We start from the raw sequence: 22,234 nt of genomic DNA, 5'->3' as shown, positions 1-22,234 counted from the left end.
TAGGCACCTTTGTCTTCTTTCTGAACTTAGAGAAAAAGCTTTCAGTTCCTCATCATTGAGCATAAAGTTTGTGGTGGGCTTGTCATTGTGGCCTTTACTATGTTGAGGTGCATTCCTTCTATATGTGATTCCTTGAAAATTTTAATCATGATGTTGAATTTCATCAAACGCTTTTCTTTTTACATCTATTGAGATAATCATATAATTTTACCCTCATTTTGCTAACATGGTGTATTGCATTGATTTACAGATTTGAATCATCATTGCATCTAATGGATAAATGCCACTTGATCATGATATATAATCCTTTTAGTGGAAGTGGGTTTTCTAGTATTTTGGTGAAGATTTTTGTATTTATATTCACCATAGATATTGATCTGTGATTTTTTTTTTTTTTGGTAGTGTCCTGTCTGACTTTGGTTTCAGAGTGAATTTGGTCTTGTAAAGTGATTTTGGACTGGTTCCATTTTCAGTTTTTGGAAGTTTAGAAAGACTGATATTAATTCCTCTTTAAATGTTTAATACATTTCACCAGTAAAACTATCAGATCTGAGCCTTTTCTTTTCTAGAAAGTTTTTGATTACTGAATCAAACTCCTTACATGTTATTATTCTCTTCAGATTTTCTGTTTCTTCCTTGTTCAGTCTTGTTGTAAATTTATGGAAATATATCCATTTCTTATAGGTGATTTAGTTTGTTGGCATATAATATTTTATAATAATCTCATGAATCTTTGCATTTCTCAGTAAGCATTGTAACATCTCTTTCATTTCTAAATTTTTTTATTTGATTCTCTCTATGTTTTCAGCTTTTGAACTGTGCTGTTGGATCACTTCAGTAACTAGATGATCTAGGAACCACCTTGTCCTCCTCTGAGGGCCCCACCCACTTCTTGATGCTCTTCCTCCTCCTCCATTACAGCCACTTCCAGACGTGAGGAGCATTGCCAGCAACTTTAGCAGCTCCCCACATGACTTTGCATTCTAACTCAGAATGGTGGTCCCTCCCCTCTGAGCCCTGCCTGCTGCCCTGAGCACGAACCCCTGTGGACTTGCAAGAAGCTTGGGTTGCAGGCTTGGGTATATACTCCCACCACAAATTTTTACTTATCTTTATTTTTTTTATGAAATGGATATTGCAAACTCTTTTCTTCTACTGTATTACAAGTTGAAAGTATGATCAAATGAAATAGTGAGAAGACTTTGAGTATTACTTAATGAAATATGAAGCACTTTGTTGTCGTTATCTTTTTTATATGAAGGGTAAAGGGAGATGAAGAGAACAGTCTTCCAACCCTTCAGGAATCTGTGTTTCTTTCGAGTAATCAAGAATAAACAGCCGGAACTTTCCAGAACGCTCGGTGAAAGGCGGAGGAGCGGTGGCTGCCCGAGCTGCGCACAGCAACGTGCTCCTTCCCGCTCCCCCACACCGGCATCGGCCCTCTCACCGGCTGTAGAAAATGGTGAAAGAAACCACTTACTATGATGTTTTGGGGGTCAAACCCAATGCCACCCAAGAAGAATTGAAAAAGGCTTACAGGAAACTGGCCTTGAAGTACCACCCTGATAAGAATCCAAATGAAGGCGAGAAGTTTAAACAGATTTCTCAAGCTTACGAAGTGCTCTCTGATGCAAAGAAAAGGGAGTTATATGACAAAGGAGGAGAACAGGCAATTAAAGAAGGTGGAGCAGGTGGTGGTTTTGGCTCCCCCATGGACATCTTTGATATGTTTTTCGGAGGAGGAGGCAGGATGCAGAGAGAGAGGAGGGGTAAAAATGTTGTCCATCAACTTACAGTAACTTTAGAAGATTTATATAATGGTGCAACAAGAAAACTAGCAATGCAAAAGAGTGTGATTTGTGACAAATGTGAAGGCCGAGGTGGTAAAAAAGGAGCGGTAGAATGCTGTCCCAATTGCCGAGGTACTGGAATGCAAATAAGAATTCATCAGATAGGACCTGGAATGGTTCAGCAAATTCAGTCTGTCTGCATGGAGTGCCAGGGCCATGGGGAGCTGATCAGTCCTAAAGATAGATGTAAAAGCTGAAATGGAAGGAAGATAGTTCGAGAAAAGAGAATTCTAGAAGTTCATATTGACAAAGGCATGAAAGATGGCCAGAAGATAACATTCCATGGTGAAGGAGACCAAGAACCAGGACTGGAGCCAGGAGATATCATCATTGTTTTAGATCAGAAGGACCATGCTGTTTTTACTCGACGAGGAGAAGACCTTTTCATGTGTATGGACATACAGCTGGTTGAGGCCTTGTGTGGCTTCCAGAAGCCAATATCTACTCTTGACAACCGAACCATAGTCATCACTTCTCATCCAGGTCAAATTGTCAAGCATGGAGATATCAAGTGTGTGCTAAATGAAGGCATGCCAATTTATCGTAGGCCATACGAAAAGGGTCGCCTAGTCATTGAATTTAAGGTAAACTTTTCTGAGAATGGCTTTCTCTCTCCTGATAAACTCTCTTTGCTGGAAAAACTTCTGCCTGAGAGGAAGGAAGTAGAAGAGACTGATGAAATGGACCAGGTAGAATTAGTGGACTTTGATCCAAATCAGGAAAGACGGTGCCATTACAATGGAGAAGCATATGAGGATGATGAACATCATCCTCGGGGTGGTGTTCAGTGTCAGACCTCTTAGTAGGGCTTGTGAATAACACTCACTGCTGGTGTTTTATTTGCAGTAGCGATTGAGTGAAGGACTATAATCATATGCTCACTACTTGCTTTTGTTTTAATATTCAACTATAGTAGTGTTTAAAAGTTAAATGAAGAATAAACTCAAATATAAAAGCTCTGACTTTGCCCTGTATGTATGATGACTTCAGTGTGCAAGATAAGTTTAGTACTTGTAAAAATGACTTTAAAAAATTTCCCCTAGCATTTGTTAGGCCATATTTTGTAATTGATTTCAGCTATGTATATGGAATAGCTTAGATTGAAATGCCAGGTGTATGTATTGACTTCAGTGTATGACCCTTAATTGTTAAGCTATGAAATTAAAACTGTTTAACTGGCAGTCAGACAAAGAAATTAATGTAGAGAGGTGTTGGTCTGTATGTAGTAAGTGGGATTCATTGTGATGCTTCTGCATTTATTCTATTGCCTCAACTGTTACTTGAAGATGGCATGCTGTATAATTTAATTTAGCCTGTGGTATCAGTGATAGAAATGATACCTTTGTATAGAAGGGGTTTATCATAATATGCTGCTTCTTGAGGGCTTGCACTTGTAGAATTGCATTCCCTTCTTTTGCTGTGCCATCTTTTATTAATATATATAGCTATTTGTCCTGGTTACTTTTTTTGCCCCCTGCCCCCCCCACCTTTGGACCACAGTAAGCCTTAGAGTAGTGACTTCTGGAGCAGGGAAACTTAGAGGTTAGAGTGATGAGACCTTTACATGGAGAAGTAATTTGCATGTATGAGATAGGAAGGTGTTTTTGTAGGTATGTTACAGGCTTACTTTAAACCATTTAACTTATGCTCCAGAGTAACTGTAATTTAATGTTGGTAGTATAGCAAATTATGATGGATAGCTTTAATTGTATGTTTAAAGTCATATGTTCACAAGCTTAAAGCTGGTATCAGAATTTAAGCAATTCTTGAAATGTATGAATGTCTCTTTAATATACTGATTACAAAGCAAAAAAAAAAAAGAATAAACAAAACTTTATCTTATTGTCACTTTTTACAGTGGAAAATCATGAATGATATATTTCAAGTAACATACAAATCATTTTCCACTCAAGCCAGAAAAATAACCAGCTAAACTGGATAGTTTGAGGGTAAGGCCAGATCCCATTCTTTTGTTACACCATAGCTTGACTCTTAAAAATAAAGGAGGTTATCACCTTATATTGGTCAGAATGACCATCATCAAAAATCTATAAACAAAGGATGTTAGAGAGCATGTGGAGAAAAGGGAACTCTGCTTTACTGTTGGTAAGAATGTAAATTGATACAGCCACTATAGAGAACAGTATGAATATTTCTTTAAAAACTAGGAATCAATTCATTTCAGTCACTCAGTCATGTCCAACTCTTTGCGACCCCATGGACTGCAGCATGCCAGGCTTCCCTGTCCATTACCAACTCCCAGAGTATACACAAACTCATGTCCATCGAGTTGATGATGCCATCCAACCATCTCATCCTCTGTCATCCCCTTCTTCTTTTGCCTTCAATCTTTCCCAGCATCAGGGTCTTTTCCAATGAGTCAGTGGCCAAAGTATTGGAATTTCAGCTTCTTCATCAGTCCTTCCAATGAATATTCAGGATTGATTTCCTTTAGGATGGACTGCTTAGATCTTGCAGTCCAAGGGACTCTCAACAGTGTTCTCCAACATCACAATTCAAAAGGATCAATTCTTTGACACTCGGCTTTCTTTATGGTCCAACTCTCACATCCATACATGACTACTGAAAAACCATAGCTTTGACTTAGATGGACCTTTGTTGGCAAAGTAATGTCTCTGCTTTTTAATATGCTGTCTAGGTTGGTTATAACTTTCCTTCCAAGGAGCAGGTGTCTTTTAATTCATGGCTACAGTCACCATCTTCAGTGATTTTTGGCATCCCAAAAAATAAAGTCTGACACTGTTTCCATTGTTTCCCCATCTATATGCCATGAAGTGATGGGACCAGATGCCATGATCTTCATTTTCTGAATGTTGATTTTTAAGCCAACTTTTTCACTCTCCTCTTTCACTTTCATCAAGAAGCTCTTTAGTTCTTCTTCGCTTTCTGCCATAAGGGTCGTGCCATCTGCATATCTGAAATTATTAATATTTCTCCTGGCAATCTTGATTCCAGCTTGTGCTTCATCCAGCCCAGAACAAAGCTAGGAATAAAACTACCATATGATCCAGCAATCCCATACTGGGCATATGCCCTGAGAAAACCACAATTCTAAAGGCATATGTACCTCAGTGTTCATTGCAGCATTATTTACAATAGCCAGGACATGGAGGCAACCTGGATGTCAATCAACAGATGAATGGATGGGGAGGTTGTGGTACATATATGCGATGGGATGTTACTCAGCTATAGAAAGGAACAAATTTGAGTCCTAGTGATGTGAATGAAGCAAAAGCCTATTATACAAAAAGAAATTTGTCAGTTTAGGGAAACAATTGAGACACAGACCTACAGAATAGACTTGTGGATACAGTGGAGTAAGGAGAGGGTGAGACAAATTTAGAGAGTAGCATTGAGACATATACATTTACATTACATATGTATAACAGATAGCTAGTGGGAATTTGCTTATGAAGCAGGGAACTCAAACTGGTGCTCTCTGACAACCTAATGGGGTGGGATAAGTTGGAAGCTCAAGAGGGAGGGGACGTATAACTATGTCTGACTCATGTTTATTTATGGTAGAACCCAACACATTATAAAGCAATTGTCTTCCAATTAAAAATAAATAAATTAAACAAAAATAAAGGAGACTAATGTAGGATAAAGGCAAGTGGATAAAGAAATGTGTGACTATCAAGGCTCTTTTATTTAAAATGTGTCAATTCTCCAGCCCTCAAATTTTTCACTATTAACATCTCAGGTTAGGTTTCATTATTAAAAATGGATCCCTTTCGGAATTTTATATATTTTCTAGATTTATTATTGCAAACTAAATTAAAATCCACTTTTAAAAAAAACAGCAAAGAGTTACATATTTACCTGGTGATACCCAAGGAATGAGCTTTATTGCTTGAGATGAGAAAAAGGAATTAGACTTTCTGTTCATGTTTTTAAGGTTTATTTTGTATATTTGCCCATATTTTATGACTTTTAAATAATTTAAACTAATGTAAAATGTATGAATATGCTATTAAACTAGTTATTTAATAGCATATACTTATATTTTATAACTAGAAACTCTGTAAGTACTTATATAGATGGTACAGTAAAAACATTTTGATCAGTCAAAAAATAAAATCTGAATGTCTTTTTGTTGGGTAGAATAAAATTCTCAACAGATTCTTTCCTCCTCCTGCCACACAATCACCCATAATGTTTTATTCTATTTCACACTTAAATCATACAAAACAGTTTTGAGCTTCCTGACTATTTGATGTGGTCTTATATCACTCTGCATTTACATCCTTCAGTAACCCATCTAGAATTTTATATTTTTCCTCACCTGACAAATCTTTATATCAAAACGTTATATCAGATCTCAGATTCTATGGGAAATGTTTCCTGAATTTTTAAGCATTTTGGGAAACACCATATACACACCATAAAATCCATACATTTAATATGTGGAAATCAATGGTTTTAGTACATTCACAGAGTTACACCTTCATCACTATTATGTAACTCAAGAATATTTCATCATCTTCAAAAAGAAACCCTGCATCTATTAGTAGTCACTACCACTATTTTTGATTTGAAAATTTATACAGCTGGAGTAATTAAAATAATGTATTCCTAGAATAAGATTAGTGTATATATTTGAAGAAAATAAAATTAAAATTTAGAAATAAATCTTTGCATATATTGTCAATTTATTTTCAACAAGGATGTCAAGACAATTAAATGGGGACAGAATAGTCTTTTCAACAAGTGATGCTAGTCTTAACAGGATGTTCACATACAAAAGAATGAAGTTTGATCCCAACCATCTATCTTACACAAAAATTAATATTATACATCTAAATGCAAAATCTAAAACTGCAAAATTGTTAGAAGAAACCATATGTGTTAATAGTCATAAACTTGAGTTGGGCAGTACTTTCTTGGATATGACACCAATAGCACAAGCAACAAAGGAAAAACAGGAAATTTGGATTATTTAAAGTTGGCATCACAAATACCTTTGACCAGAGGAGCTTCATAAAGTTCTGTCAGCTAGGGCTTTAATGAGGATTAGTGGATGTTCATTTAAGACTTCCATGGGTGAATTTTGAGTTGAAGAGATAAGAATATAAGAAAGATAGAAGCCAGAAAGCCTAAAGATTTTTAGCTTCTCAAGTTTCCTGGAGTCCAATTAAGATTTCTATAGCAAATTTTATATGTTATCAGACTTATTCCCTTTGTCATATGAGATGACCAGAAATTAGAGTCTCCAATTTTTGCTGCCAAATAACAGTGAGGTTTTCCTTCAGTCCTCATCATCAATTTTATCTCAGTCATCTTCTTTTTTCATCTTCCATCATCTTGTTCTCTCTTCTTTTTTTTTCCCACCAGACTTCATTTTTCAGGAAAGATTCTTGGTAGTCACTTACATGAAGTAAACTTAAGCCACAGTGCTCATTCTCCAAGGGTTCTGGAGTTTGTAGTTGCCTCTTAAAAATAGTCTTGGATATATTAAAGAAATGGTGGGAAAATTAGGTGGTCCATGCATCTGAAATTAATTCATGATGACCATGACTTATCTATTTAATCATAATCATGGCCCACCCATTTCTCACAAGTGTAAGAATCAAACGTTATACATATTAGAGCTATCCTGCATATAACTGACAAAATTAAATCAACAAAAACATTAAGAAGAGAAAGGCAGAAGTACTTCAGTTATTTGTGACCTTATGCTTGACTTCTTGTAGGCACACAGATGGGGAACTTCTAAATCTATGGTACATGAAGTACAATTTATTCTTAAGCTTTTGCCAAATAACGCTTGAAAATTTCTATTTGTTCTGTTTGGAGCATATACGTGTATTTTCAGAGTGAATCTTGGGTGAATTTTTTCAACTCTCTGAATCTCAATCTAATAGCAGGCTTAGATGGGCATGAGCAATAACCAATGACAAAAACAAACAAACACATAAAACACTTTTAAACTAGTTTTCTTGATTATCTGTTAGCTTTATTACAGTAATTTTTCTCAAAAATATGACACTGAACTTGGATAAAGCAGTTCAACCTTCTTAGATGGAAAAGATTGTGGTCCTAGTTCTTGGAATTGTGAACAGAGAATATTCCTTAACAGAAAAATCCCCTTCACGTCTGTACCCCACAGTCTGCACTTGGCAGTGAGTTTGTTCAGTGATTGTTGGCTCCCAAACACTGTGTGCTGACAGAATGACATATGGATTGTCTATGTCAGGGAACCGCATCAGTAACAAACATCCAATCTGCCCATATTTACCATTATTCTGACACAGATGTTTCTTCCCTTTCACTTCACTCTTTTCTTTGCACAGGCTCGTGTTGTTTGTTTCAGATAATTCTTGTATCAAAAAAGGGCTAAATACTTTGAAAAAAGAAAACAAAACAAAATATCAAGAGGCTTATTGAAAATGAAAGCTGGTTTCCTAAAGTTAACCCTTATAAGCAGCATAAATATTCATATTGACATGGGGGCTATTGAGCCAATGGTAAACCTATTAGTCTTGATAATCGTTTTGGAGATCACAATAGTGACCATTTATTAAGCAAATATTGTGGGTTTAGTTTGGTACCAGGAGATTTATATGCAATATGAATCATCCTTCTTCTCAGTATCATTTATCATGGGCTCCTAGAAATGTGGTCTTGACCTAGATGCATCTCACCTACTCTATTTGTATAAGAATAGCTTTTAGTATACTGTGCAACCATCACTTGTATTTTCTGTATCATTTATATATATATATATATATATCAGATCAGATCAGTCACTCAGTCGTTTCCGACTCTTTGGGACCCCATGAATCGCAGTACTCCAGGCCTCCCTGTTCATCACCAACTCCCGGAGTTCACTCAGACTCATGTCCATCGAGTCAGTGATGCCATCCAGCCATCTCATCCTCTGTCATCCCCTTCTCCTCCTGCCCCCAATCCCTCCCAGCATCAAAGTCTTTTCCAATGAGTCAACTCTTCGCATGAGGTGGCCAAAGGACTGGAGTTTCAGCTTTAGCATCATTCCTTCCAAAAAAATCCCAGGGCTGATATCCTTCAGAATGGACTGGTTGGGTATCCTTGCAGTCCAAGGGACTCTCAAGAGTCTTCTCCAACACCACAGTTCAAAAGCATCAATTCTTCAGTGCTCAGCCTTCTTCACAGTCCAACTCTCACATCCATACATGACCACAGGAAAAGCCATAGCCTTGACTAGACGGACCTTTGTTGGCAAAGTAATGTCTCTGCTTTGGAATATGCTGTCTAGGTTGGTCATAACTTTCCTTTCAAGGAGTAAGTGTCTTTTAGTTTCATGGCTGCAGTCACCATCTGCAGTGATTTTGGAGCCCAGAAAAATAAAGTCTGACACTGTTACCACTGTTTCCCCATCTATTTCCCATGAAGTGGTGGGACCAGATGCCATGATCTTAGTTTTCTGAATGTTGAGCTTTTAGCCAACTTTTTCACTCTCCACTTTCACTTTCATCAAGAGGCTTTTTAGTTTCTCTTCACTTTCTGCCATAAGGGTGGTATCATCTGCATATCTGAGGTTATTGATATTTCTCCTGGCAATCTTGATTCCAGCTTGTGTTTCGTTTCTTCCAGCCCAGCGTTTCTCACGATGTACTCTACATATAAGTTAAATAAACAAGGTGACAATATATAGCCTTGACGTACTCCTTTTCCTATTTGGAACCAGTCTGTTGTTCCATGTCCAGTTCTAACTGTTGCTTCCTGACCTGCATACAAATTTCTCAAGAGGCAGATCAGGTGGTCTGGTATTCCCATCTCTTGAAGAATTTTCCAAGTTTACTGTGGGATATATATATATATTTATTTATCTATGGTATTTGGTCTGGTGCTCCACACCTAATACTAAGATGAAAGAGTAATACATATAGTACTAGACACTACTTCTTAAATAGCATATAAGCATATGGCACTATGCTAAATGTTTTCTACCTATGGATGATGATAATACTGGCCACTATATGACACACACCTTCTATTTGCTAGACATAATGTTAGCATTATTCAAACTGGTATAATAAATGTGTAAAAGTTTGGCAGGCAAGGAAACGAGGTTCAGAGATATTAAATACATCATCTAAGGTCACACTTCAGGGGCTTTGGATTGAATCTGGGTTAGGCTAAATCAGCAGTGTGATTGAACTTCTGCTGTCTGTTACACGGCTGGTGTGTTGGTGTGAGTCCATGTGTGTGAGTGTTCAGGAGACAGTGAGGTCACTCATTTTGTGCTGCCTTGCATACACACCTGAAGTAAAGGCTCTTGACAGAAGACTCATAACACAGCTGACCTTTTTCAAGATAGCCTTTTAAGAACTAAAATTATGCCTTATTTAGAGCAATAAAAGCCCTTAAAAACTAAATTGGATTTGTTCAAACCATGATGAAAGTGAGATTTTATTTACTCTTTTACAAGTATATTTTAAAAATTCTACTTATTCAAGAAAAGGATTATTTTTCTTAATTTATGGGAAATTAGTGGCTGAATTCATCAGCAAAGAATACAGTAATGATATATTTGCAGGTTGAAAATAATCACACATTGAAACAAACTAAAAACCAGAGTTTCTCTAAAGCAAGGCAAGTAAACAGAGAGCATTATCTATAGTCAAAATTAAAATAAAACAAAAAGCCATGTATAGTTGTGGCTCCTTCAGTCACTGGTACTTTAATCATCACCCTCCTGCTTTATGTGCTTAGATACAACCAACTTCATAATGAATAGTTAATATACCTGTGATTATTATGGTGTGGCATTTAGGTCAGATGTACATATTATGGCATTCCCAGTATTTCTATGTCATGAAAGATAAAGGTGTCTTAACAAAATAATATAAGAATTTGAATACATTGATTTGGTCAAGGACAACACAGGATATAGTTTAAAGGGATATTTGTTTTGTACAATCTGTCTGTACAGTCTCTCTCTCTGGACCTTTGGAGAATTCTACTTTCTGTACTCAGGTACCACTGTCCATTGGTGATGCAAGTCTAGCATCCCTGCTCTTTCCATGAGATAATCAGAATCTTCATCTTACATTAACTTCTGCCTCCTGAGTCATACCATGGGTTTCTGGTTGATTACCTTATGCTCTGCCATGAGTTTCATGCCCTGGCTCTTATTATTCTTCTGGTAATTTTTTTTTTTAAATGCCAAAAATGAGTGTTTCCTGCCCTTTGGGTCAGCTGTCTTCTGTTGGCTTTGATATGTTCCTTCCATGTCAATTAGGCACAAGTCTAATCCATTCTAAAATATGACATAAATATCCCAAGTTTATAGGGGGACTTCCCAACGAGGACCAAATTGTTCCCCTTCCCCATTGCCATCCATATCACTTGCATTGTAGTTTTTCCATTTCCCAGCTATGCAGAAACATCCTTCCTGAGCTGACCTTCTCAAAGTGGCCACTGATTCATACCTTCATCTTAGCTTTATCTACTTTCTTTCCCTTTCCCCTACACTTCCTGATCATTCAGCTCTCACAGAGAAAAGAGATTTGAGAAACTACTCAAAAGGGATCAAAACACAATAGCATGAGGTAGAGGGAATGCTTGCAGGCAACAAGTTACTTTCATTTCCTCTCAAATCACAATTATTTAAGTATCTATTTACTTTTAGGCCAGGGTTTGAATTAAGAGCAATGGGAATTACTAAAGAGATATCTTTAGACTTACAACTTTTCATGAATCATATCTTAGGTACCAGGGAGGAAAAGAAAGTTACTGTACATAGATGTAGGGCTTTATACTCATAAATTGTGCACATCAATTTAGTATGTTATTTTACCTAATTCTCATTTTAAACCTTTAAACTCGATGTTATAATTAACACAATTTTATAAAGAAGAAAATTAAGTATTAGGGAAATTTTGCAGTTCTGTCATAGGTGGATGAGCATATATTCATGGCCAAATCTATTTGTCTTCAAAAATGACAATTATATCTCAATAAATCTGCAAAACGTGAACCATGAACTTCCAGATGTTCAGGCTGGTTTTAGAAAAGGCAGAGGAACCAGAGATCAAATTACCAGCATCCGCTGGATCATTGAAAAAGCAAGAGAGTTATAGAAAAACATCTATTTCTGCTTTATTGACTATGCCAGAGCCTTTGACTTGTGTGGATCACATAAACTGTGGAAAGTTCTGAAAGAGATGGGAATACCAGACCACCTGACCTGCCTCTTGAGAAACCTATATGCAGGTCAGGAAGCAACAGTTAGAACTGGACATGGAACAACAGACTGGTTCCAAATAGGAAAAGGAGTATGTCAAGGCTGTATATTGTCACCCTGTTTATTTAACTTCTATGCAGAGTACATCATGAGAAATGCTGAGCTGGAGGAAGCACAAGCTGGAATCAAGATTGCAGGGAGAAATATCAATAACCTCAGATATGCAGATGACACCACCCTTATGGCAGAAAGTGAAGAGGAACTAAAAAGCCTCTTGATGAAAGTGAAAGAGGACAGTTAAAAAGTTGGCTTAAAGCTCAACATTCAGAAAACTAAGGTCGTGGCATCTGGTCCCATCACTTCATGGCAAATAGATGGGGAAACAGTGGGAACAGTGGTAGACTTTATTTTTGGGGGCTCTAAAATCACTGCAGATGGTGATTGCAGCCATGAAATTAAAAGATGCTTACTCCTTGGAAGGAAAGTTATGACCAACCTAGATAGCATATTCAAAAGCAGAGACATTACTTTGCCAACAAAGGCCCGTCTAGTCAAGGCTATGGTTCTTCCAGTGGTCATGTATGGATGTGAGAGTTGGACTGTGAAGAAATCTGAGTGCCGAAGATTTGATGCTTTTGAACTGTGGTGTTGGAGAAGACTCTTAAGAGTCCCTTGGACTTCAGGGAGATTCAACCCGTCTATTCTAAAGGAGATCAGCCCTGGGATTTCTTTGGAAGGAATGATGCTAAAGCTGAAACTCCAGTCCTTTGGCCACCTCATGTGAAAATTTGACTCATTGGAAAAGTCTCTGTTGCTGGGAGGGATTGGGGCAGGAGCAGAAGTGGACGACAGAGAATGAGATGGCTGGATGGCATCACTGACTCGATGGACATGAGTTTGAGTGAACTCCGGGAGTTGGTGATGGACACGGAGGCCTGTCATCCTGCAATTCTTGGGGTCCCTAAGAGTCAGACATGACTGAGCGGCTGAACTGAACTGAACTGAACATATTTCTTGGGAATAGGACTTTAGGAAAAATGTGTAGATTAGCAAAGTATGTTTTTTCTTTAACATGTATATTCTCCTATCCCCTTTCCTTCTCTGTATAAAATTCCCATTCATTTTATCAGATTCCTTACTCACTTGTCAGTAATTTAATAATAAATAGCTGTGCTGTCACATAACTGATTTGAAATCATTGTATGAGCTTCCCTGGTGGCTCAGATGGTAAAGAATCTATCTGCAGTGCAGGAGACCTGAGTTCAATCCCTGAATCAGGAAGATCCCCTGGAGAAGGGAATGGCTATCCACTCCAATAATCTTACCTGAAAATTTCTATGGACAGAGGAGCCTGGCAGGCTAGAATCCAAGGGGTCACAAAGAGTTAGACATGACTGAGTGACTAACACTTTAACACGACCTGCATGAAGGAGTAGTGGGATGAGAAATTACATTTTCATTCAAAGATTCTTGAAGCACCAATGATCTATCAATGAGAAAAAGAGTTTTGAGAGAAGAAGGTACCAGAAGTTTTTCAGTGAAGGTGAGAACCAACCATTATGAACCAACAGATGTTCTATTAATAGTAGAACTGGCGTTGCCTTTGGCAGTAGAATAAATTCCATATCCACACCAAGTAGAAATGGGGCCACATGACTGCATCACCATTTAGAGCAGTGGCATATTTCATCCTGTCTACAACTCTTCTAAATGACCAAGATCAATTAGGGATGAAGATATAGAGGACAAAACAGTGGTGAATATACCATCAAGAGCTTATCAAGAGAAGAGATAGGGTTGGGGGAAGTGATATTTAGCTTGTGATGAAGACTTAGGCTACCATGATTTCTGCCTTCACATATTTAGTATGAACAAGGAATTGTTAGGCTGTTTCTATTTTGTAGCCACAGAAAGAAGAACTAAGATCTATAAGTGAAAATTATGAGGAGCTAGATTTGCACTTAATGGAAGAAAGGACTTTCAAATCATTACAGTTTTCCTGAAAGGGAATGAAATGTCTGGTGGGGCAGTGAATTTGCCATCACTACAAATGTGCAATAATAGGCTACAGAATCACTTATTTGGAATTTATGCATATAGTTAGAGGGTTAATATAGATGACCTCATCTATCTTTCCATTCCAAGAGCCTATGATTTGATATTTGGCTGTATCTGTTCCAAGAATGTTTTAGTGTAATTACTACAGCCTGAGCCAACACAATTTGGTAGATCTATGACCAACTTGGCCGCCTTTTGATTTTTATTTTAAGTGTTTCATTATTTGTTTTATGCCTTTTTGAAGTCCACTATAGCTGGAGTCAATAAATTGGTTCTTTTATGTTGACTGGTGTTTCTAGTCCCAGCTTAGGTCTGTCTCCCACAGATAAAGAGGATGCAATCAGCTATAATGTGTTCAGAGGTGAGGACCAAATGCCTTTCTTAAAAATCTCTTATTTTTTCTGCACAAAGACTAACTTTTTTTTGTTTATTTGGTCCTTTCTGATTCACAATGTGTAAAATTAGGAAATTGTTGTAAAATCTTTTACAGTGGAAAGATCATTAGGATCACATAGAAGGTAACTCCAAAATGGGGCTATAGCTTTGCAAGGTTTTAAATTCATGAAAGTGAACATGTCAACCTGTGCAATAAATCTCATTGTATTTGGTCAAAAATACAAAACAAAGTGGGAGGGAATCTCTCCAGAGCAAGAGCAGATATAGTGAATTTCTGTTGTCAATTTATGTGTCCCCAATGTCCACAAGAGGCACAGCACTACTACTGACATTTTCCATACTGATAGGATCTTGAAAAGAAAAGTAATAAAGAAGTTGAGTATTTGCTGCATCACTGTCCTTTTTACATTGTTTTACATTATTTTTCAGAAGAATATACAATAACAATCTATGTATCTGTATGTAAGTAAGCCTTCACAGAGGAACCAGAAACCAAATTGCCAACATCTGCTGGATCATTAAAAAAGCAAGAGAGTTCCAGAAAAACATCTATTTCTGCTTTATTGGCTATGCCAAAGCCTTTGACTGTGTGGATCACAAGAAACTGTGGAAAATTCTGAAAGAGATGGGAATACCAGATCACCTGACCTGCCTTTTGAGAAATTTGTATGCAGGTCAGGAAGCAACAGTTAGAACTGGACATGGAACAACAGACTGGTTCCAAATAGGAAAAGGAGTACGTCAAGGCTGTATATTGTCACCCTGCTTATTTAATTTATATGCAGAGTACATCATGAGAAAGGCTGGGCTGAAAGAAGCACAAGCTGGAATCCAGATTGCAGGGAGAAATATCAGTAACCTCAGATATGCAGATGACACCACCCTTATGGCAGAAAGTGAAGAGGAACTAAAAAGCCTCTTGATGAAGGTGAAAGAGGAGAGTGAAAAAGTTGGCTTAAAGCTCAACATTCAGAAAACCAAGATCATGGCATCCAGTCCCATCACTTCATGGGAAATCGATGGGGAAACAGTGGAAACAGTGTCAGACTTTATTTTTCTGGGCTCCAAAATCACTGCAGATGGTGATTGCAGCCATGAAATTAAAAGACACTTACTCCTTGGAAGGAAAGTTATGACCAACCTAGATAGCATATTGAAAAGCAGAGACATTACTTTGCCATCAAAGGTCCATTTAGTCAAGGCTATGGTTTTTCCAGTGGTCATGTATGGATGTGAGAGTTGGACTGTGAAGAAGGTTGAGCGCCGAAGAATTGATGCTTTTGAACTGTGGTGTTGGAGAAGACTCTTTCGAGTCCCTTGGACTGCAAGGAGATCCAACCAGTCCATTCTGAAGGATATCAGCCCTGGGACTTCTTTGGAAGGAATGATGCTAAAGCTGAAACTCCAGTACTTTGGCCACCTCATGCGAAAAGTTGACTCATTGGAAAAGACTCTGATGCTGGGAGGGATTGGGGGCAGGAGGAGAAGGGGACGCCAGAGGATGAGATGGCTGGATGGCATCACTGACTCGATGGAAGTGAGTCTGAGTGAACTCCGGGAGTTGGTGATGGGCAGGGAGGCCTGGGGTGCTACGATTCATGGGGTCCCAAAGAGTCGGACACGACTGAGCAACTGAACTGAAGCCTTCACAGTGGGAGAAGGTAATGGCACCCCACTCCAGTAGTGTTGCCTGGAAAATCCCATGGTTGGAGGAGCCTGCTAGGCTGCAGTCCATGGAGTCGCTAAGAGTTGGACACAACTGAGTGACTTCACTTTCACTTTCCACTTTCATGCATTGGAGAAGGAAATGGCAACCCATTCCAGCGTTCTTGCCTGGAGAATCCCACGGATGGAGAAGCCTGGTAGGCTGCAGTCCATGGGGTCGCACAGATTCGGACACAACTGAAGCAACTTAGCAGCAGTAGCAGCAGCAAGCCTTCACAATAAGCATTAATACATTAACAGCATGACAATTGTGATGAATTAGTAAAAATGAAAGTCACTCAATTGTGTCCAACTTTTTGTGACCACATGAACTACACAGTCCATGGAATTCTCCAAGCCAGAATACTGGAATAGGTAGTCATTCCCTTACTCCAGGGGATCTTCCCAACCCAGAGATCGAACCCAGGTCTCCCACATTGCTGGCAGATTCTTTATCAGCTGGCTACCAGGGAAGCCCATGATGAATTAAAGCAAGCAAAGGCTAAGTACATATAACACTAAGAGATACCTATTGTCTTGAACATATTAAAATTACATATATGATTTGTTCTTGCCCCTTCAAGTCTTAATCATTTTAACTTGATATATTCTCATGTTTTTATTTTTTTTCTGAATTTGAATACCTCGCTTGCTTTTTTGTATATTTTGCTATTTCCTAATGTCAATAGTGATTTGTTATCTCTTGGATGCATTATAGATTTTCAAATTGCTTTGGGCCTCATCATTGTATTGCATGGATATGCAACTCTCTCTGTTCCTCTTTTCCCCGCTCATTTATCTGTTGTTTATCCTCTGCTCCATATCATTAATAACAAAAACAGATTAGATGCAACCAACTCTCATCCCCATGGCACTTCATAGGAAAGCCTCTTAGCTGAATAAACTTCTGTTTGTCAACTGACATTACATCTAGCCTGTTGGTAATTCTTCAATCCATTAGACAGTGCTTCAGATATGTCAGGGTGAATCTAGGATTTTCAATCATCTAACAGAATTCAGACATTTTGGACCTTTTTGTTAATCGTTAATGTTAATCATAAGATATCAGGGATGAGGCAGTATGCTCTATAGCAGTTTGTGTTTTTGTCATCATAAAGGCATTATGTTTTTGGAGCATATACATTTGCTTTTATAGTTTTCTGTTAATAGGCTTAACCGTTGATATTAAATATTATAGATGGTGAGGGTGTGGATCAGATGTTACTTCTATGACTTGAAATTATATATACCCCAATAAAATTCCCATACCAGCTTTTCATTACTTTTCAAATTCGAGGCATTCTAGCAAAGAGTCGGACACAACTGAGTGACTGAACAACAAGCTGCAGGTAACAGTGTCTTGAAGGAAAGCATCAGTCACAGACTTTCAAGGTACTCAATCATCTGCCCCTTGTTCAATTCCTGAGGGAAGTTTTATCTACCATTTATCAATATTTGGTCACAGATTCCTAATTGTTTAAAAACTGTCCAATATTTACAGGAAGGAAAAGTTCTCTCGCAAAATGCAGTCTCTTGAGATATCAACCTGCAAAATCACTGCTGCTTTCCTTTAATAAATCAAATTGCTAGTCTTCCAGGATAGATTTTTCTCTTTCCAGTATCTTTTAAAATATCCTTCTGCAATTCACTCATTTGACTGGAAAATTATCTTCAATATTATGTAATATTGAGCAATTTACCCTAAAGGCTTCCCCAGTGGCTCAGCAATAAAGGATTTGCCTGCAATGCAGGAGATGCAGGTTTGATCTCTGAGTCAAGAAGATCCCTTGGAGAAAGAAGTGGCAACCCACTCCAGGATTCTTGCCTGGGAATTAGCAACTAAACAGCACCAACAAATACACTAAATGTGGCCAATTAGAAAGGTCAAAGCTGAAAAAGTGTCATGTGTATCATGAAAAAACTATAATGAATTACATTACACACAGGCACATATTTAAACTAGCAATTTTGTTTTATAGCACATTCAGGAGACTACTTGGGAAAATATATTTTATATGTTAATGAAAAATGAAACCAAATAAGTTACTTTTTTGGATAGCCTTAATAGTAAAGCTGAGATAAGTAGAGGCTGACAGTAGAGCTGATATTATTGAACTAATTCAATTCAGCCCTTTTTCTGATGAGAGAGAACTGGAGGGGAAAAGAAGAGTTTAACACAATAAGAGACCTTAGAAGAATTTGAGTGTGAATGATGCATGACAGCCAGAAGTGGCAATGAGTGGCCAGAAGAATGCTACTTACAGTATCTATTTATTTTCTTTCTTTGGGTGGGGTGGTGATCCCACCGAGATATCAGTAAAACACCCTTAAATGCTAATTCTCATTCTGTCAGAATTTCATCAGCTATCTAGAGTCCAAAAGACTAGATGAAAAAGGAGAGAAGGGTACAATGGGTTTCATTACCAAAATTTACTAAAATTGGCTAAAGGAAGACAGTAGTTCAAATATTATTTTAAATTTGGGCCTAGTGAGTCAAATAATGTTAGTATCAGCAGTAGCAGTGGAGAGACTCAAATAAAGTGTTATTCTTTATTCTGACCATAAATACAATGTCATATACATAGAAAGTATTATGCAGAGACATGTAAGGATAGGAAAACAATTATAATGCGGAATAATAATAGTCGATTTTGTTTGTTTTACAGGCATGGTTTTAAGATCTTTATTTTCATTAATTAATTTAATCTCTCCATTAGCCCTAAGAGATACATGATACCATGATCATTTCTGTTCAGTTCAGTTCAGTCGCTCAGTCATGTCCGACTCTTTGCAACCCCATGAATTGCAGCATGCTAGGCCTCCCTGTCCATCACCAACTCCTGGAGTTCACTCAAACTCACGTCCATCGAGTAGGTGATGCCATCCAGCCATCTCATCCTCTGTCATCCCCATCTCTTCCTGCCCCCAATCCCTCCCAGCATCAGAGTCTTTTCCAACGAGTCAGCTCTTAGCATGAGGTGGCCAAAGTATTGGAGTTTCAGTTTTAGCATCATTCCTTCCAAAGAACACCCAGGGCTAGAGTCTTCTCCAACACCACAGTTCAAAAGCATCAATTCTTCGGTGCTCAGCCTTCTTCACAGTCCAACTCTCACATCCATACATGACTACTGGAAAAACCATAGCCTTGACTAGACAGACCTTTGTTGGCAAAGTAATGTCTCTGCTTTTGAATATTCTATCTAGGTTGGTCATAACTTTCCTTTCAAGGAGTAAGCATCTTTTAATTTCATGGCTGCAATCACCACCTGCAGTGATTTTGGAGCCCCCCAAAATAAAGTCTGCTACTGTTTCCACTGTTTCCCCATCTATTTGCCATGAAGTGATGGGACCAGATGCCACGATCTTCATTTTATGAATGTTGAGCTTTAAGCCAACTTTTTCACTCTCCTCTTTCACTTAATAGACGTCAAAACTTAAGTACTTGGGGTAAAAATCATGCCTGGTGGTGAAATAGGTTGTTAGTGCAAATTTGAGATTCAAACCCAGAAAGTCAAACTTGTGAGCTTGCTCATTTTATCACTGGATAACAGATACAAGCTAGGATTTTTGTCAGGGAAATATATTTAGAAAGAGATTAAGAAGCAGAGATCAGACGAGCAAGTGAGGTGCCTATAGCCCAATTTAAGGAGGCATTTGCAGAATCTTAAGCTTTTCTGTTCAACCTCAAATTCCCAATCTATCCTTCCTCCCCCAGTCTTCCCCCCAGTAACAATAAGTTCATTCTCTAAGTGTGTATCTATTTCTGTTTTGAAAATAAGTTTATCTGTGTGACTTTTTTTAGAAGCCACAATAAGTGACATCAAAGATATTTGTCTTTCTCTATATGATTTACATCACTTAGTATAATCATCTCTAGGTCCATCCATGTTGCTATAAATGGCATTACTTCATTCTTTTTTATGACCAAGTAACATTCCATTGTATATATGTACAACATCTTTAGCCATTTATCTGTTGATGGACATTTAGGTTGCTTCCATGTCCTGGTAGCCAGGGATCTGCCTAAAAGACTTCTGCTTTAGAAGAAATACTTAACTTCTTGATAAGGAGCGGCAAGGTCTTCACAGAGTATGGGGGGGACTAGCAATATTGCTGTGGCTATTTTTAGAATAATCTATCACAACATACAGAATGAAACATGCTTGAAAGAATGGTCAGAGGGGGTGATTTGGCATTGGATTTGGATGGGCTTATTTCAGGATTCAGGGCTTTCCAGGTGGTCCTAGTGGTAAAGAATCACCCTGACAATGCAGGTTAGATGTAAGACACATAGGTTCAATCCCTGGGTCGGAAAGATTCCCTAGAGTATGGTACAGTAAATCCCCATTATAATTGTTAGTTAATTTTACAACTACTTCTGCTTTATTGACTATACCAAAGCCTTTGATTGTGTAGATCAGAACAAACTGGAAAATTCTTAAAGAGATGGAAATACCAGACAACCTGACCTGCCTCCTGAGAATTCTGTATGCAGGCCAAGAAGCAACAATTAGAACTGGACATGGAACAACAGACTGTCCAAATCGGGAAAGAAGTGTGTCAAGGCTGTATATTGTCACCCTGCTTATTTAACTTAACATCATGAGAAATGCTGGAGTGGGTGAAGCACAAGCTGGAATCAAGATTGCAAGGACAAATATCAATAACCTCAGATATGCAGATGTCATCACCCTTATGGCAGAAAGTGAAAACTAAAGAGCCTTTTGATGGAAGTGAAAGAGGAGAGTGAAAAAGCTGGCTTAAAACTCAACACTCAGAAAACTAAGATCATGGCATCTGGTCCCGTCACTTCACAGCAATGGGGAAATAATGAAAACAGTGACAGACTATTTTTGGGGGGGGTCCAAAATCACTGCAGATGGTGACTGAAGCCATGAAATTAAGACACTTGCTCCTTAGAAGAAAAGCTATGACCAACCTACACAGCATATTAAAAAGCAGAGACATTACTTTGTCAGTAAAGGTCAACCTTATCAAAGCTATGGTTTTTTCCAGTAGTCATGTATGGATGTGAGAGTTGGACTATAAAGAAAGCTGAGCACTGAAGAATTGAGATGCTTTTAAACTGTGGTGTTGGAGAAGATGCTTGAGAGCCCCTTGGACTGCAAGGAGATCCAAAGGATCCATCTAAAGGAAATAATTCCTGAATGTTCATTGACGGGCGCGCTAAGCGCAGGCGGCTGCGACCGGTGCGCTAAGCGCTGCCAAGAGGAGCCACCCCATGTCCGAGGTCAGGGGCAGAAGCCTGGATGACCCCATGCACGAAGGGCAGTGGACAAGAGGAATTAACCCACCTCCGAGGTCAGGGGCAATGGCCGAGTACCAGACTGCAATGGCGCAGAAACGGCCGAGAGGAGTTAACCCATGTCCGAGGCCAGGGGCGGCGGCCAGGAGGAGCAACCCCACGCCTGAGGCCAGGGGCGGTAGCGGGAGGACCAACCCCACGTCCATGAGCCGTGGCTGCACAGGCGCAGGAGGGCCTAGAGGAGCAATCCCACGTTGAAGGTCAGGAAGGGCGGTGGTGAGGACATACCCCCCGGCCAAGATAAGGAGCAATGGCTGTGCTTTGCTGATGCAGCTGTGAAGAGATACCCCATGCCCAAGGTAAGAGAAACCCGAGTAAGACGGTAGGTGTTGCAAGAGGGCATCAGAGGGCAAACACACTGAAACCATACTCACAGAAAAGTAGTCAATCTAATCACACTAGACCACAGCCTTGTCTAACTCAATGAAACTAAGCCATGCCCTTGGGACAACCCAAGACGGGTGGGTCATGGTGGAGAGATCTGACAGAATGTGGTCCACTGGAGAAGGGAGTGGCAAACCACTTCAGTATTCTTGCCTTGAGAACCCCATGAACAGTATGAAAAGGCAAAATGATAGGATACTGAAAGAGAAACTCCCCAGGTCAGTAGGTATCGAATATGCTACTGGAGATCAGTAGAGAAATAACTCCAGAAAGAATTAAGGGATGGAGCCAAAGCAAAAAGAATACCCAGCTGTGGATGTGACT

At 38.7% G+C, this 22,234-nt stretch overlaps 1 pseudogene; it reads left to right on the top strand.

The window, feature by feature from the left end:
* Positions 1 to 1,361: 1,361 nt before the first annotated feature.
* LOC138990192 (dnaJ homolog subfamily A member 1 pseudogene) lies at positions 1,362 to 2,920 on the top strand (annotated as a pseudogene).
* Positions 2,921 to 22,234: the final 19,314 nt, after the last annotated feature.

The sequence above is a fragment of the Bos mutus genome, chromosome 2 (assembly GCF_027580195.1).
Source record: "Bos mutus isolate GX-2022 chromosome 2, NWIPB_WYAK_1.1, whole genome shotgun sequence".
NCBI lineage: Eukaryota > Metazoa > Chordata > Mammalia > Artiodactyla > Bovidae > Bos > Bos mutus.
This window is presented reverse-complemented; position numbering and strand designations above follow the sequence as displayed.